The sequence below is a fragment of the Rutilus rutilus genome, assembly GCF_951802725.1.
Source record: "Rutilus rutilus genome assembly, chromosome: 19".
In the NCBI taxonomy this organism is placed as follows: Eukaryota; Metazoa; Chordata; class Actinopteri; order Cypriniformes; family Leuciscidae; genus Rutilus; species Rutilus rutilus.
Genome location: NC_140232.1, coordinates 20,906,262 through 20,923,991, shown reverse-complemented (window position 1 = coordinate 20,923,991; position 17,730 = coordinate 20,906,262). Strand labels below are relative to the sequence as shown.

Genomic DNA, 17,730 nt, shown 5'->3' with positions numbered 1-17,730 from the left:
AGCCAATGCTGGACTAATATGGAGGTATTTTGTCATGTCAAATGTATTAATAATGCCATCAGAATGCAACCAAAGCACAGGATAGCAATAAGTAAATAGCTATAAATAATTGTAAATCATACAAAATAAATGCCATGATCACTAGATTTTATACAGGTGTTACTATAATGATTTTGTTAATGGTGATCAGCAACTAAATATTGATAATGTGGAAGTTACTGCCTTTTGCCTTGGCATGACTTCTCACTTTTTGCTGACAATACAAAGGCAGAGTACAGTAACTTTAAAATAGTGGTCAAAAGTCAAGTTTGAGCTAAACAATTTTTTATGTATATAATTTCCATTACTTAAACATCTATTTGCCAGATTTCCAGTGTCCTACCTATAATTAATTTGACGGGACAACTAAAAATCTTTAAAGTCATTTTTCTCAGTTCCACACTCTAGCGACTTAAGGTCTTTTGTCTTTGTAGGGCAGAATAGATCATGAGCAGTTACTTTCATTTAAATGCGATAAGCTCATGAGCCGGTGTGTTTTTAGTGCATCTCTCTGAAACACACATATTTAATTAATTAATTAATATTTAAAATCGCACTATGCCATAATCACAATTTCGGTTTCATTTCAATTAATCACCCAGCCCAACAGATGTCTCAGTTGAAGTCTGTGCTCATGGGTTCAACATGTCTGGAGCGCTAACTGCTAATATAGCTCTGAATGTGTTATTTTAACGACTAAGCTGCCATCGGTTGGACAAACAGGTACTCAAAATACTTAGGTCCAGAAACAACCAACTGATATCATTATCACTGCAGTCTAACTCAATCATTAGCAGTAGACCAGCAGTAGTAATATAAACTCTGAGTACACAGGTTTAGAGTGAGTCATGACAGTTTTTCTAACCTGTGCCCTTTAACAGACCTGTGAGAAAGTGATACTTTCAGAAAAAAATAAAAGACTTGTGAGAGAGAGAGAAAAAAACCCAATGACTTAAGCGATAAGCCCACTTAAGACCAAGCACTTCAAACGCCATGGCAATGAGAGTCAAAGGTTAATGAAAGGGCACTTTGGCGGAGGGATGAAGACATGACAGAGGAATAAAAAAAGTGGATTACCCAGCTCTGATATCAAAGAGTCCCTCAGTGAGCTCTCTCTGGAAAACCTCAGAGTTTGAGTTTGATCAAACTGTCTTAGTTTTCACTGTCTCACAGTTACCGAAGTAAAATTGGGAGAAACAGATTAAAAACATACAGATGTCATAGCAATTAGCAATCATCCGCATGATTAAGCTTGCACCTCGGGTGTAATTTGTGTTGTTGTATTTAAGCCACGTCTTGTTTCACCTCTTCACCTCTGCTGTTTCTTTGCTTAATCTTCTGCCATGATCCTCTTGACTCCTGCAGTCTGGTTATACAGATCAGAGAGATGATTCATCATGCCTGCATCACAAGGAACACAGAGCGCCAAAGAGACACAAGATGAGCTTTATCTTTGAGGACTCTTTAGCGGTTTTAATGAGTTGCCTTTATTAAGTGGTCTGTCTAGCAGTTAGCACAGGTTTTTTTTACTTTTTTTTGGTCAACAACCCATTTTTCACCTCCATCCCACTCACCTCACAGAATGAAAGCCTAATTCTGCCACATCAGAAAAAAAATCATGCTTTGGTAAATCTTAATTATGATATAAAAAGTAGTGCTGTCAAAACGATTAGGCTAATCTCAATTAATCACATTTAACATAACAGTTTGTATATATATATATATATATATATATATATATATATATAGTTTAGTACAGTATATAGTTGATATATTTACAAACTTTTGTTAGATGAGATTAATCATCACAATTAATTGATTTTACATCAGTAAAAAGTCGTATCAAATTAAAAAGTCAAAATAATGGCATACTAAAGATAAGTCAATTGAGTCATAATTATGACTTTTTATCTCATAATTATGATTTACAAAAGCAGGATATTTACAAAAAATATAAAACCGTTTTGAAAGTTGTGATCTATGCTTTTTATACAGGGCATGCCACTGTAAAGACAGAAAGTCCATGACACGAGCCTCGTATTCATCAGTGTAAAACTCACTATTGCGTCTACTGAGTAATTTCAATTTAGTAGGATTCACTAATAAATAAATAAATAAATAAATAAACAAATTATTTAATTTCAATTTAAGTTCAATTCAAATTTAGGGACTGAATTGAAATTCATCATGCATTCTGATTCTCGATTAAATTCTGAACGGTGCGCAAGGCGAAACACTGCACCAACAAGAACCAAAATAACTTCATGTCGGCCTTCGTTGGCACTCACCTATATTTGGGCTAGGCTTGTGCGTTGGGCAGAAGTTTGTCAGGTAAGTGTCCGCTGGTTATTCCATCTCTGCTGCTGCATCCAGCTTAACTGGTATTGAATCTAGACGCTTACAGGAGTTCTGCTGGCAAATGGTAAATCGCTGCCAATTCTGCTTATTCACTTTTCGAGTCATCTTTTGTTGGTTAGCTAAGCTTGTAATGTTGAGTTCATCTTTGCGTCCCCATCATATACATTTTTCACTTTATAACCAATTTTAAGCGGAAGAGACTACGTTTAAATCAATTTACACGGCATGCGATAGGTGGAAAGCGTTCATGTCTCTTAATATGAATGTGTTTTCCAGTTCCACGCGGTGTTGACAAACGCCATGATGCCAGCTGCAGCTTCTCGAACATAGGCCTACTGCATTTCAGAACTAGGTAAGTTAGGTGATTACAATGAGTGTTATTGGTGCATTTACATCGTAGCTTTTAAAACAAACTAAATGAAAACGAATTAATACTAAATATTTCTCAATGAAATGTTATTTCTCCGCAAACACCAATCATTTTATTAGCTAGTAGTTAGGGGTGGGCGATATGACAAAAATATCATATCACGATTTTTTTCAGGAAAATCACGATTTTATCACGATTCTTTTTCATGTTGGTTTTACTATTTTGCAAGTGGCTGAACATTACAGCCAAACTAATTACCCTATTTTAAAAACAAAGCCTTACAAGGTAACAAAATATAAAATAAAAAAGAATGGCAGACATTTTGGCCAAAGTGGCTTAGGTCAAAATCTGTCTCATCATTTTCTTTGTTATTAAAAGATAAGAACAAAGATACACACTAAATATACATATTTAACATATAATATACAAATGAAATAAACAGTGCTTTATTTTTTCAGCTACAGTAGGTGTATTTAACAGAAGCATTTAAGAAAGAAATTAGATTAACAAATATAAAAATAAAACACTACATAGACTTCACTGTATATATTATACATCGATTTATTAAAGCTACTATTAAAGTTCTCAGAGCAGTGAGTGATTTTCTGTTTCACACACCAACACGGAAACCAGCACGGACACACCGGCACCAACACGGGCACACAGACACGGACACACTGGTACATTAAAATGTGATGTGAATGTACGTCGTCGCATTGTATAGTATGTTAGGATGGAGGCGCCAGAACTGCAACTGATAGAATACACTGTGGCACGATAATACGATATTTCGTCAAAAGCAGATTGTGGAGACATTTTAATCGTCCACAATCAAAAATCATGACATCGCACATCCCTATTTATTATGATACTTTTTAGTGGCAAAATAAAGTTTTCACTACTTTGCACGGACAACTGTCCATTAATCTGCAAACAAAGTGTATACATTTTTTTTACCATATTAAACATTTGGTACTGGTAGAATACAATTATTTTTTCTAAATAAATAACAGATATCATTGCAGAATATAAAGTGCACTATAGTTGGCACGGACACACCGGCACTGACATGGAAACCGACACGGACACTGGCATGGACACACCAGCACACACCGGCACGGACACACCGGAACACACTGGAAACCGACACGGACACTGGCACGGACACACCGGCACACACCGGCACGGACACACCGGCACACACTGGAAACCGGCACGGACACTGGCACGGACACACCGGCACGGACACGGGCACACCAGCATAGACACCGGCACACCGGCACAGACATCGTCACAGACACCGACACGGACACACCGGCACCGACACTGAAACCGGCACGGACACCGACATGGACACTGGCACACACCGGCGCAGACACCGGCACGGACACATTGGCACGGACACACCATCACGGACACCAGCGCACAGCGGCACGGACACGGACACACCGGCACGGACACACCGTCACAGACACGGACACACCGGCACGGACACACCGTCACAGACACGGGCACACCGTCACGGACACCGTCACAGACACCGTCACGGCCACAACGACAAGGAAACCGGCATGGGCACCGACATGGATACACCGGCAGGGACACTTCGGCATGAACACACGGGCACACCAGCACGGCACACCGGCACAGACGCATTGGCACACCGGCACTGACACAGACACACCGGCACTGACACACCGGCACAGGCACACCAGCACCGACACGAACACACACACTAACACCAATGTGACAATATTATTACAAATTAAAATAACTGTTTTCTATTTCTATTTTCTATTTCAATATACATAAAATTTTATTAATTCCTGTGATGGTAAAGCGGCACGGACAAATGTTTAACTGGCAAGGCTTTAAAGCACATGCAAATAATGACCTCTGCGTTAACATGATGTGAATGTACGTCGCATTGTACTGTATGTTGGGACGGAGGCGCCAGAACTGCAACTGATAGAATACACTGTAGCATGATACTACGATATTTCTTCAAAAGCAGATTGTGAGACATTTTAATCGTCCACAATCAAAAATCATGATCTCGCACACCCCTATTTATTATGATACTTTTTAGTGGTAAAATTAAGTTTTCACTACTATGCACAGACAACCGTCCATTAATCTGGAAACAAAGTGTTCATATAATTTTTTTTTTTTACCATATTAAACATTTGGTACTGGTAGAATCAGAGCCGGATTAACGCAAAGGCAAACTAGGCATGTGCCTAGGGCCCGATTGGCGGGATGGGGCCCAGACAGAGGGACAAAAAAAAAAAAAAAAAAAAAAAAAAAAAAAATTTTTTTACAAATGTCCTATCTACAATTTATTTCAAAATGTATTAATTAACTAAAAATAGTGCCGATGTTTATCTTAACCATAGACTGTTACATTACGTCACATTAACGCCAGCCCATGACTGTATAGAGGCGCCAGCCAGTTAAGTCCGAGGGGACGTCAGCGGCGGTCAGAGGCGGTCAACGAACGCATCCATCAGGTGCTGCGACTGCGAAGCAAAAGCCTAAATAGGCACGCAAAGAAGCACAGCTCGTAATGCAGGTCATCGATTTTGGAGTGATTGCAATATATTTTAAATATAAACTTGTGGGCTACTGTAGATCAGCGTCATTTCTGGAAAAATCATTCACCGCTTTGTTTACGAGTTTAAAAGAGCGCGAGCGTCATTAACGTGCCCAGACGCGACGCTTTGAATTTGCGCGTACATTGAATAACATCGCGTTGGGAGCTGACTAGTAAAAAAGCTACAAAAGTAAAAGACAAGACGTTTGTATTCAAAGTTAAAAAACCAACACACTGCAACATTTTTAAATGTTTCAAATAAAGGATCTCATATCTATGGGTCTATCTTCTATATTCTGATGCTGATGATTAGATAATACCCTAACATCATAGCCTACACGTATATTAGTTTAGAATTTTTTTCCTGCTCAGTAGCGATCGTATCTTTCTCTTCCACTTGATTTGTGTATAGCATATTTAAGGTATGCAATACATAATAACATATTACTGATATTAATAATATGACAATATCTGCAGTCAATATTGATTAAATGGGAGGGAAAAATCCTGCCCATAACGCAGATATGAAAAAAATTATAAAAGCACGTTCATCTACTGAAGTGGTATTCTGGAACTGTGAATAAACTGAATAAAACAGCAAAATAACAACAAGAACAATAACATCTTCATTAAACAAAAAAGAGATTACCTTAGATAAAGTTTGATGTAGGCTACCAGTAAAAAGTCTGGACCCATTACTATTTTTAATGTTTTTGAAAGAAGTTTATTATTATGCTCTACAAGCCTGCATTTATTTGATAAAAAATACAGAAAAAAACAGGAATATTCAGCGAGGATGTGTTAAATATATAAAAGTGATAGTGAAGACTTTTTTAAAACAACTTTTTAATAATCAAAAAATCCTGAAAAAAGTATCACATGTTATAAAATAAATATTAAGCACCATTTCTAACATTTGATAATAAATCAGAATATAAAGTTTTCTGAAGGATCACGTGACACTAAATTCAGCTTTGCATCACAGAAATATATTTTAAAGTATAGTAAAATAGAAAACCATTATTTTAAATTGTAATAATATTTCACTATATTATTTTTCTGTATTTTTGATCAAATAAATCCAGGCTTGATGTGCATAAGAGACTTCTTTCAAAAACATTAAAAATAGTAATTTGTCCAAACTTATGTACTGTGTATAAGTAAAAATATACTAAATTTAAAATTAAATGTTGTATAAATATAAAGGTTAGGAATCATATTTGTTTCAAGTGTTTTTTATTGGGGGTGGGGGGCCTCCAACATGAATTTTGCCTAGGGCCTCCAAATGTCTAGAACCGGCCCTGGGTAGAATACTATGATTTTTAGGAATACAACTATATTTCAATATAAATCATAAATCTGAATTTAAAGTGCATTATAGTTGACTGTAAAAAACAACAAAAAAACCTCAAACATCAACAATTATTATAGATTTTTTTTTATATTACATCCGAAATATGCTTGCTATCAACAATTAACATTGCAAGAAACCACCCCACATTGGATTTCACTGCTGCTCACACCCTGAAATTATGCAGTTGAAATGGTGTAGCCTAATCTTGGAAACGGCATTTAATGATTTTGTTGTTGGTTTTTAATTTACTGTGTCTGAAATCAATATACTCTTCTTTTCAGTATACTCTCATGGGCACTATATTGGCAATAGTAAAACATTTTGGCCACAGCGATTTTGAATGGACATTAAAGCTACATGATATTTGATTGGGTGTGAATAAAATGGCCTCTGATTGGTCAAGCGCACATGACTTCTGTAGGACCATGTCAAATTAAAAGATATATTTTAAGAATTCTCTGACCCAAACATCCACTAAAAATCAGAATGAATAAATAAAGGTGAGGTGAGACGTATCTTTCATCCTACATTTTTTTTTGTATAGGGTAGAGCCCTTCACAAATTCTCTATTCTGACTGCCTGCTTAGGTTTGGATGTTAAATTGTCCATTCAGAATTAATGGCCACTACTGCCCTATAACACTCCATTACCCCGAGTGGAAGCAGATGGGCAGAAGAAGGGTATCGGGTAGAGTCTCCCTGTTCAGTCTCTATTCTTCCCTTCATTGGTTCTACAGATGTGTTATGAGGCTCTTCACTCCCCAACTGAAAATCACTGACGCCTTCTGTTGTGGTGCTGTCCAATCAGGAGATCAGATTTCCACTTATATCCACAAACAACAGCGTTTTACTAGGTGGGTCATTCTTTTATGCCGTACCTTTTTGAGCTATTTCAAGTGTTTCTATGAAGGGCATGTCTGATTTTTAGAAATTTGCTCTGGACATGGCTTTTGTTATTTAGGGATAGTATGTTTTGTTTGAAATATTCCCATTTGATGAAAGTAACACATGAAGAAACACCTGTCATACGTCTTAGTGAATTAGCTGAGAACATGGCAAAAATGGCAACATCTTCTCAAACTTTTTTTCCATAACTTTTTCTATAGTTAACATGGTACATTTCTGTAACCTTGCTTTTTTGTCGCACAAAACAAATCTGTATTGCTCACTATCAAAACACACCAAACACACCACAACCTGAAACTTTCTCCATACTTAATTGATGCTTAAATTACAGTTAAATTTCACCATTGACTTTACTTTTTGTTCCTTCTAGGTTTGATTTCTAAATAAATTGTCCAGATATTTATATTTACTGATAAACAGAGACACCTGATGTGCCTCCAATTTCCAATCAGTTTTTAGAAACCAGACAGAGAATGAAGCAGTTATAATGTTGAATTGAATAAAATTGAGTTTTAAATGAAAATTGAATAACATTTACATTCATATTACACTAAAATAATTATTTATTTACTATTTTTGTACTAATACTAATTGATGGGGACATGAAAGTATACTCTAGTTGGAATGACCCTATACTGTTTTATTGAATTTTTGCCCTTGCACACAGGAAAGCCTATAAAAATATGTGTTATGCAGCTTCTTATCAGTGAAGAACCAACTGAAATCTGTCACAAGAGTTCTTTTTAAGCTCTGTGGATCAGAGCTGCGTCTCATTCAGCCGCGGATGACACACAGAAGTCAGTCTGAATGTCAGAGTTCTCTCAGCATAATACCTGGGTCCTTGCCTGCAGATAACCACAACAATCCCAATCCACTTTCTTTCGGCCATGCACTCTCAGCTCGTCTCAGGTGTGGAACAAACATCACTTTACAATAGTGGTCCGAGACTGCAATCCCGGGAGTTAAGAGGAAAAAGACATGAGATTAGATTTTATGGAAATGAGTATATCAGGTTAAACTCTGACAGGCAAATTGTGCTGTCCATAGAGTTGTTACAGAGGAGAGCTACTCTCTGTGCGGTTGGGACTGTTTTAAATATGATTAGGAGATTGTTTAAACAAAGAGAGAGGTGAAGAGAATGAAGAAGGGAGGGAGGTAAAGGACAGCAGACCAGGTGATACAGCACCCTCTTCTCTCACTCTTTTAATTAACTTCAAGGGTGAAGGTGTGAAATTTAATAAAGGGAAATTAATAGATGCCAAAACCAGTGTGCTGGCACGAATAAATTAATTTCAATCAAAGGAAATGGTCTTGCATCATTGTCCTGAGTATGTGTGTGTGTGGAGATCAGAGCAGATGGAGGAAGGCCAAATGTATTCCAGTCCGTTTCTGCGAGGTCGGGCCGGTATGGCAGGTTTAATATATGTCCTTATGGGATTTTAAGGCTGGTGTTAAGGCCCATTCACAACAAGAATAATAGCTAACGCTAACTGTTGTTCTAAATAGAAAAGAATAGCAAAGTCCACACCACAACTATAACGACCCAGACTGCAACATAGTGTCGGCCCAGATCTGGTACATGTGGATTCAACGTGTACCAGAAGTGGGCCGGATCTGGGCCGACACTATGTTGCTGTCTGGGGATAACGGCACAAAGAAATGATATGGTTTGAATCCCTTTCACAATGATTTTTTTCTAGCTGATCAGAACATTTGGCAGCAAATCAGAATACACCCTGCATTAAGAGCTCGAGCATTTAAAGCGGCAGACGACAGAACTGTAGCTCGTGCTTATAATACACAGAACATTATCATTCATTGGTGTGGACGCTAGTATAGTTATCGTTCTTATTTGTGTGAATGGGCCTTTGCTGTCTTGTTTGGGCACCTGAAAAATCTGTATGAAAAAAATATGAAATAAGACCATGTCTAGTTTTCAAGTAGGCTACTTGACTTGTATGTATTTAATGTCTAACTCTTAAGAAAAGTCTGAGCATTTGTCAGATAAAGTTAAACTAAATACCACAAATGACAATAGGCATTAAAGGGGATACTCCACTTTTTTTGGAAATAGGCTCATTTTACAACTCCCCCAGAGTTAAACAGTTGAGTTTTACCGTTTTCGAATCCATTCAGCCGATCTCCGGGTCTGGCGGTACCACTTTTAGCATAGCTTAGCATAGATCATTGAAACGGACAAGACCATTAGCATCTCTCTCAAAAAAAATGACCAAAGAGTTTCGATATTTTTCCTATTTAAAACTTGACTCTTCTGTAGTTACATCGTGTACTAAGACCGACGGAAAATGTAAAGTTGCGATTTTCTAGGCTGATATGGCTAGGAACTATACTCTCACTCCTGCGTAATAATCAAGAAACTTTGCTGCCATACCATGGGTCCAGCAGGCGTAATGATATGACACAGCGCCTGAAAATAGGTCTAATGGGTTAGACAAACTTAGTCCCGGTCACGTTGGAAGTTACCGAGCTGGGGACTATTTTCAGGTACTGAAAACAAAAACATGATCTTCAAATTGAGTAGTTTAGTCGCTGAACGCCATCGTGTACACATACATCTCTGACCCATCGTCGTCTTCCTCGTCGAATTTCTGTCGCTCTACATACGTCATCTGGTATAATTGAAACGATTGGCTATGAGCTACGTACAGGCGCATTTGATAGACATTCGTAGCGCCCAATAAACGGCTCTGGGCATTCGTAAACCACGCCTCAAATACGAGAAAATGAACGTGGTTCCCAGACCACGAGGTCTGACGTTAGCCAGGCTAATTAAAATGCTGTGCGACTATACAAATAACACAAATAAATACACAAATAAATTGGTGAATAGTTTTTAGAATCGGTTAATTTAAATGAATCTTCTGAACAAAATTCCCAATGCTTCATATGAGAAAAGCATTTGATTATTACCTCAAACTAATAAAATACTAATAAAGAAATAAATAAGCTGAGATATTGAAGAACTGAAAATAAATTAAGAAAATACAAAAGGAAAAATAAAATATTGGTATTAATATGCTTGCTTAGTTATTCCTCAACAGTTATGATTGTAAAAAGAGAAAATGCAGATGATTTTTGAAAAGGTAATTGCAAAACTTTCTTTTACTGGAATTTATGTGGATTTTACAAGAGCTCAATCAGTAGAAAGAACGAAGGAGAGAGCCAAAAAAAAAAAAAAAAAAAAACCCTCAATCAATCAGTTGAAAGTCAGGAGCCCTGTAAAGAGCTTAATAAGATGTTAAAAACAGCATGCTGGAAAGCTCATTTATGCCTGCTTGGTCCTGGATGTTTTACTGTTATTGATTAGTTTGGCTTCTCTGCACACTGAACAACAAACAAGCAACAACAAATACTGTTGTCAAAGAACGTTCACACATCGCAAACCTTCACACACACACACACACACACACTCAAAATCCTCCACAGACTCGTCTATAGACAGATCATTCTCCTTTATTCATTAAAAGTCCTAGCAGGATCCTCTCATTCATCTCCTCTCTGATGAGAACTCTGATTGTCCACCCCAGTGGATCCGAGTCCAATAACTGAAGCTCAAAACTTCGGATTAAAATAACTACATTATATAAAAGTTAATCGTCTTTTGGTAATTCAAACCTCTTAGATTCAGATTCCATCCCAAGTTTGTGTGCCTTTAGGTAGAGCCTCTGAAGCGTCTGAATATTGTTCTGACAAAGTAGAAAACACAGGTTGAACCCATGATCCTCCAATGTTATTTAACACTGTTTGTGTAATTATCTGGTGTGTGTCTTGAGCTTGCTGTGACAATGCTGCCACTAATGAAGACATATCTGTAATAGTGTCGACTGACCTTGCTGTTTGTGTGTGTGTGTGTGAAGATAAATATATTGAGCCTTGTAAGAAGGTCATGGAGCTTGTATCATAACAACAGCTGTTCCCCCCCTCTCTAATATAATAGTTTAATAATAATATAAACAAACACTAACATTCATTAATTACACATTTAATTATTGTTATTTATTTAATTCTCCTTATAGCTATTATGTTGTTGTTATTATTATTTAGTGAATTAAAGATAATAATAATAATAATAATTATTATTATTATTATTATTATGAACATTAATAGTATTATTATTAACTAAAATAATTATTTAAATAATAATAATAATAATAATAATATGTGTATAATACTGTCAGTCTTTTCATATTGTTATTTAAATTAGTATTTGTAATGAACTAATTTAAGAAAAAGAAGAAATGGATATTGATAAAAGTCAAAGATAATTGATTATTATTAGTATTATTATTATATAAATTTCTTCTTTTTCTTAAATTAGTTAATTAAAAGTACTAATTTAAATAATAACAATATGAAAACATTTACAGTATTATACATATATTATTATTTAAATAATTATTTTATTAACTAATTTGGTTAATAATAATACTATTAATGTTCATAATAATATTGAATTAACAAAGTTATTTAATAACAGTAATGCGTTGGGAAGTTCATTCAGATGATTCATTTATTCTACCCTTTTCTAAAAACTATTCACACATTTATTTGAATAAACTGTAATTGTAGCATTTCACATAGGCCTATAGGCAATTTTGTATATGTGTTACAATATTTTTACAAAATAATAATGAATAAATCTAATGAAATATTAAAAACATTTAACTTATAACAATAACAAGAATAATAAACATAAATAAATGAAATAAATAAATAAATATTATTATTATTATTATTATTTTATATAACACTAACAACCACCACCACCACAACAACAATAATATATACACTCACCTAAAGGATTATTAGGAACACCATACTAATACTGTGTTTGACCCCTTTTCGCCTTCAGAACTGCCTTAATTCTACGTGGCATTGATTCAACAAGGTGCTGAAAGCATTCTTTAGAAATGTTGGCCCATATTGATAGGATAGCATCTTGCAGTTGATGGAGATTTGTGGGATGCACATCCAGGTCATGAAGCTCCCGTTCCACCACATCCCAAAGATGCTCTATTGGGTTGAGATCTGGTGACTGTGGGGGCCATTTTAGTACAGTGAACTCATTGTCATGTTCAAGAAACCAATTTGAAATGATTCGAGCTTTGTGACATGGTGCATTATCCTGCTGGAAGTAGCCATCAGAGGATGGGTACATGGTGGTCATAAAGGGATGGACATGGTCAGAAACAATGCTCAGGTAGGCCGTGGCATTTAAACGATGCCCAATTGGTACTAAGGGGCCTAAAGTGTGCCAAGAAAACATCCCCCACACCATTACACCACCACCACCAGCCTGCACAGTGGTAACAAGGCATGATGGATCCATGTTCTCATTCTGTTTACGCCAAATTCTGACTCTACCATCTGAATGTCTCAACAGAAATCGAGACTCATCAGACCAGGCAACATTTTTCCAGTCTTCAACTGTCCAATTTTGGTGAGCTCGTGCAAATTGTAGCCTCTTTTTCCTATTTGTAGTGGAGATGAGTGGTACCCGGTGGGATCTTCTGCTGTTGTAGCCCATCCGCCTCAAGGTTGTGCGTGTTGTGGCTTCACAAATGCTTTGCTGCATACCTCGGTTGTAACGAGTGGTTATTTCAGTCAAAGTTGCTCTTCTATCAGCTTGAATCAGTCGGCCCATTCTCCTCTGACCTCTAGCATCAACAAGGCATTTTCGCCCACAGGACTGCCGCATACTGGATGTTTTTCCCTTTTCACACCATTCTTTGTAAACCCTAGAAATGGTTGTGCGTGAAAATCCCAGTAACTGAGCAGATTGTGAAATACTCAGACCGGCCCGTCTGGCACCAACAACCATGCCACGCTCAAAATTGCTTAAATCACCTTTCTTTCCCATTCTGACATTCAGTTTGGAGTTCAGGAGATTGTCTTGAACAGGACCACACCCCTAAATGCATTGAAGCAACTGCCATGTGATTGGTTGATTAGATAATTGCATTAATGAGAAATTGAACAGGTGTTCCTAATAATACTTTAGGTAAGTGTATGTGTATATATATATATAATTATTTTTATTTTTTTTAAATGCCATGAATTTATATTAATAATTAGCAAATTAACACATCAGACTATACATATAATATATAAACAATGAAACAAATCAAGGTGTATAGAAAGGAAAAGTTGAGCTTTTATTTGTGCTTTTAATAGAAGATTGAGATATTCAGAAGATGTTTTATGCCAGTGACTTCCATGGTTTTGGAGCCTAAAATTGTGGACCGAGAGAAGACCTGAACCAGAAGACCTCAGTGTACGCTTGAATAAGCTCAGTGAGATACTGCGCTGCAAGATTCCTGAGAACCTTGTAGGTCAACCGAATTATTTTAAACTGAATTCTAGATGAGACGAGTAGCCCGTGCAGTTCATAGCAGATAAGGTCCGATAATTTAGCTTGGTTTCCACAACTAAATGTGTTTAGCTGACAAGGATTTGTGCTTAAAGTGATCTGCGTATGCCTTGACCGCTCAAAACACCCAGAAAATAACAAGCACATCTGATTCTGAACCTGTTAACAAGATATGTTCCCCTACCTATCAGCCAAGTGTGTGTGTGTGTGTGTGTGTGTTATTGAGAGATGTGTTCTCTCTCTGCCCACTGTCTGATTGTGCAGATATAGCTGTGCCGTCTCGTTTATAAGCTCCGGATGAGGAGACAGGAAACACGGTCTGGCCAGGCGAGATATTCGCATTACAACTAGTCGAACTCTCTCCGTGAACCAAACTCCCACATGCTGTCTGCTCCGAGTTCAACAATCACACTTCCACCCTCCAAATCACTCTGAAAACTCTTGTGCACTTCCTCTGGGGAGCGAGACTGGGCGACTGCATACTGGGATCTCCAGGGAGAGCGACGGGAAATGGGTTCTTTTTTTTTCCGAGATGAGGGGGATTGAAAACTCATGAGTGGACACGAGGCGTCCTGATTTAATCTTACGTCATGGCTGCTTGAGTGATTGTGTGTGTGTTCATGTGTGTGTGTGCGCACACGGGTGCTCTCAAATAGCTTTGACACTTTTTTTCGCCACTTTTCGCATCATGTTTGAAACAAGTGAGCAGTAGATGAAGTGTGAAGATGCCACTCTGTTTCTCCGTCGCTTCAGCCCTCTGCATATGAACTGGCGTGTACATGAGACACCCTCCAGAAAGAGCAGAGAGAATCAGAGGCTACAAGGTCAGGTTTCCATGGAGACAGGAGTGCGAAGATGATGAGTATCCTCCTCTTCCTCTGCTCAAATGCCAAACCTGTCCGTCCTCATTAACCTCCGAGCTCTTCCGCTCTTGCTCTCTCACTTCCTTAGGCACATAGACACCCCTGTCATGTCAGCACTAAAATATATGCAGTTGACTTCTGTTGATCTCAGCTATAACATCCTCTGCATATAAACATACGGTAAAGAAATTCACCCGCCGTGAATGTGTGATGGCAGATTTGGAGACTGAAGAAAAACAGTTTGGAAGGCTGGCGGAAATCGTATATAGTTGAGCTGCCCCAAACAAGTGCATTACAGGAGATAACTTGTCCCTGGGCTGAGCTGTGTTCTGGATGGCCGGTTTAGATTGGGATTTTTATTAGCGGCACAAGCTCCTTTGTGCTTTTAAAACCAAGGCCACCCGGGATAATTTTAAGTCAGAGTAACATGAGTTTTATTTCTGCTCTCTCGGGTGTAGCGTTTTTTTTTTTTTAAAGATTACTGGACTGTCTCAGGTGTTAAGAGCGCTGGGCTCCATCTCTCTGCTTTCCTAGAATTTAAATGCTAGGTATTACTAAACATTTCAGTTGAGAGCTTGTACTTTGAGTGTATTGAAAATGGTCACATTTACTGTTGTTCACCGACTTTTCTGATTAATTTGCAAAATCCATTCATTTCTATAGGAATCAATGTGATCTGGAATTTCATGGGAGAGGGAAAGATTTCCCCACGTAGATTTTGCAACAGGTTCTAGTTGGTCATGCAAAGTTGTTGCATTGATACTTCATACATCACTATCTATTGACAATTTTTTGTATATGCAAATTTCTCAGAATTTGACCCCACATTTACACTGCAGAACTTTTAACAATGATTTGACAATGACTAGTATTTTAGCTTTTTTATTATGAATAAAATCTAAAAGTTTGAAAAAAAAATGATATATATATTTTCATGATCCCTTATCACCATCTGTTATAACTTTTTTTTTCTTTTGTCAAATCAACTTGGATAATTAATGTGGTTCAGATAACATGATATTTTGAGTTTCTGTTGATTAAACCATCTCAAAATTCTCAAGGCAAAACAAAAAAATTTAAGGCAACCAGGTGACTATTTTGTAAGTTAAACCAACCATATCTGATCTGAAAAGCCATACATATGGAGATGGTTATGTGATGCAATTTGCAAGTGTTTATAAATCGATTTGCTCCTGTATGTAGCCTAATCATAATTTGTCTGAAAAGGATTAAAAAATGAAAAATTGTAGTGAATTGTAAATACAGTTGTTTTTTGGAGATTTGCAAAAATGTAGGTGGAGTCATGTTTTTCCATCAGCCTATGTTGGCATTTGTGGCAAAAGATTATGATAAAATATATATATATAAAAAAAACCTCATGCCCCTCTTATTTTTTCGAATATTTTTTTTATGCCGTTACTTTATCATGGCAATGAAGTTGGAAAATTGGATATAACTTTTTTCTCAGAAGGGGTTACCAAGCAAATATTTTAATGTTTATGGATTTGTAAACATTTTGCAGACATTTCTCTGTGTAAAACGTGTGTATCTTTCATAATGCCGTTGTCTCTCTCTCTCTCTCTCTCTCTCTCTCTCTCTCTCTCTCTCTCTCTCTCTCTCTCTCTCTCTCTCTCTCTCTCTCTCTCTCTCTCTCTCTCTCTCTCTCTCTCTCTCTCTCTCTCTCTCTCTCTCTCTCTCTCTCTCTCTCTCTCTCTCTCTCTCTCTCTCTCTCTCTCTCTCTCTCTCTCTCTCTGATTGAATACCTGCAGTGAGATCATTCTGAAAGGAAGAAAATCTAGACCAACTCATGAAACTGAGAACAAAAGACCATGCTGTTAGAGTAAAAGAGGTATAAATCATGCCTTGAGAGATGGGGAAAGGGTAAATGGATGGAGGAAGACCCAAACAGAGACAAAGTATGTTACAAATTCATTAATGTCGACAATTAAAGGTGTCATCTCTGTTTTACACCTGCATTACTTTATTCTTGTGTAAAGGGGGAAGGTGTTACAGATATGATGTTGACGCTATGTGCTAATAGAGATGCAGGACCTGGCCTATATAGTGTATATTACCCAGCATCCATTGCACCACATTAGCCTGTATCCAGGGCTCACAAAACACCGTCCTACACCACTCACTGATTAGACTGCTTGTTCTTTGCTGCTGTTTCACACTAATAATAGACTGGTCCTGAAAAATTTATAAGGCTGTCTCTCCTACTTTCTCTATCGCACACGTACAAACACACCCTCAGACACACACTCTTGTTGTCTACGCTTCAGTGGGGCATGAAATAAGTGACTAAGCACTGACCTATGCGATTATAGGAGAGAGAGAGAGAGAGAGAGGTTGGGGGTATATCCTATTTTTAAAATGATTGATTTAGACGGGACCATTTTTCTTTCACAGAGATGAATTTGCCTCCGGGTCCAACCGCTGCAGGCCACCGCGGGTACAAAGCACACCGTAAAACTCAGGTGAGGGGTTAACTCACTGACCGAGGGGCAAATTGACTAAAATGTGGACAAATCCCTGCGTCTTTTTCACAATATGATTTAACCAGCTAAACACGCAACTAGTATTGCATCATATTTTCATTCTTTTCAGTGAAAATATGCATCTTTTATATATCATTTATTATAGGTTCTGCCTTATTCACAAGCTCTGTTCTGTTTGCAATTAGGCTTAATGTTTTAGTGATATTAAGCCTGATCTCATTAGTTGTAACATTTACACATATTTTTGTACGTTTGGATATACACTGAAGCTGGGCTGTAAATGGTTTTGTTTGGGTTTGGGGATGGGTTAAGCCAAGGGATCTAAATAAAATGGTAAACGGGCAGTTATACTAATA

General features: G+C 37.3%; 1 long non-coding RNA gene across 1 annotated transcript; it reads left to right on the top strand.

Annotated features, from left to right (window-relative positions):
- Positions 1-2,226: 2,226 nt before the first annotated feature.
- On the top strand, positions 2,227-17,379 carry LOC311279134. Its single transcript, XR_014625531.1, has 5 exons — positions 2,227-2,370; positions 2,674-2,749; positions 7,451-7,567; positions 16,643-16,789; positions 17,286-17,379. It is a non-coding gene; the product is annotated as an uncharacterized lncRNA (long non-coding RNA).
- Positions 17,380-17,730: the final 351 nt, after the last annotated feature.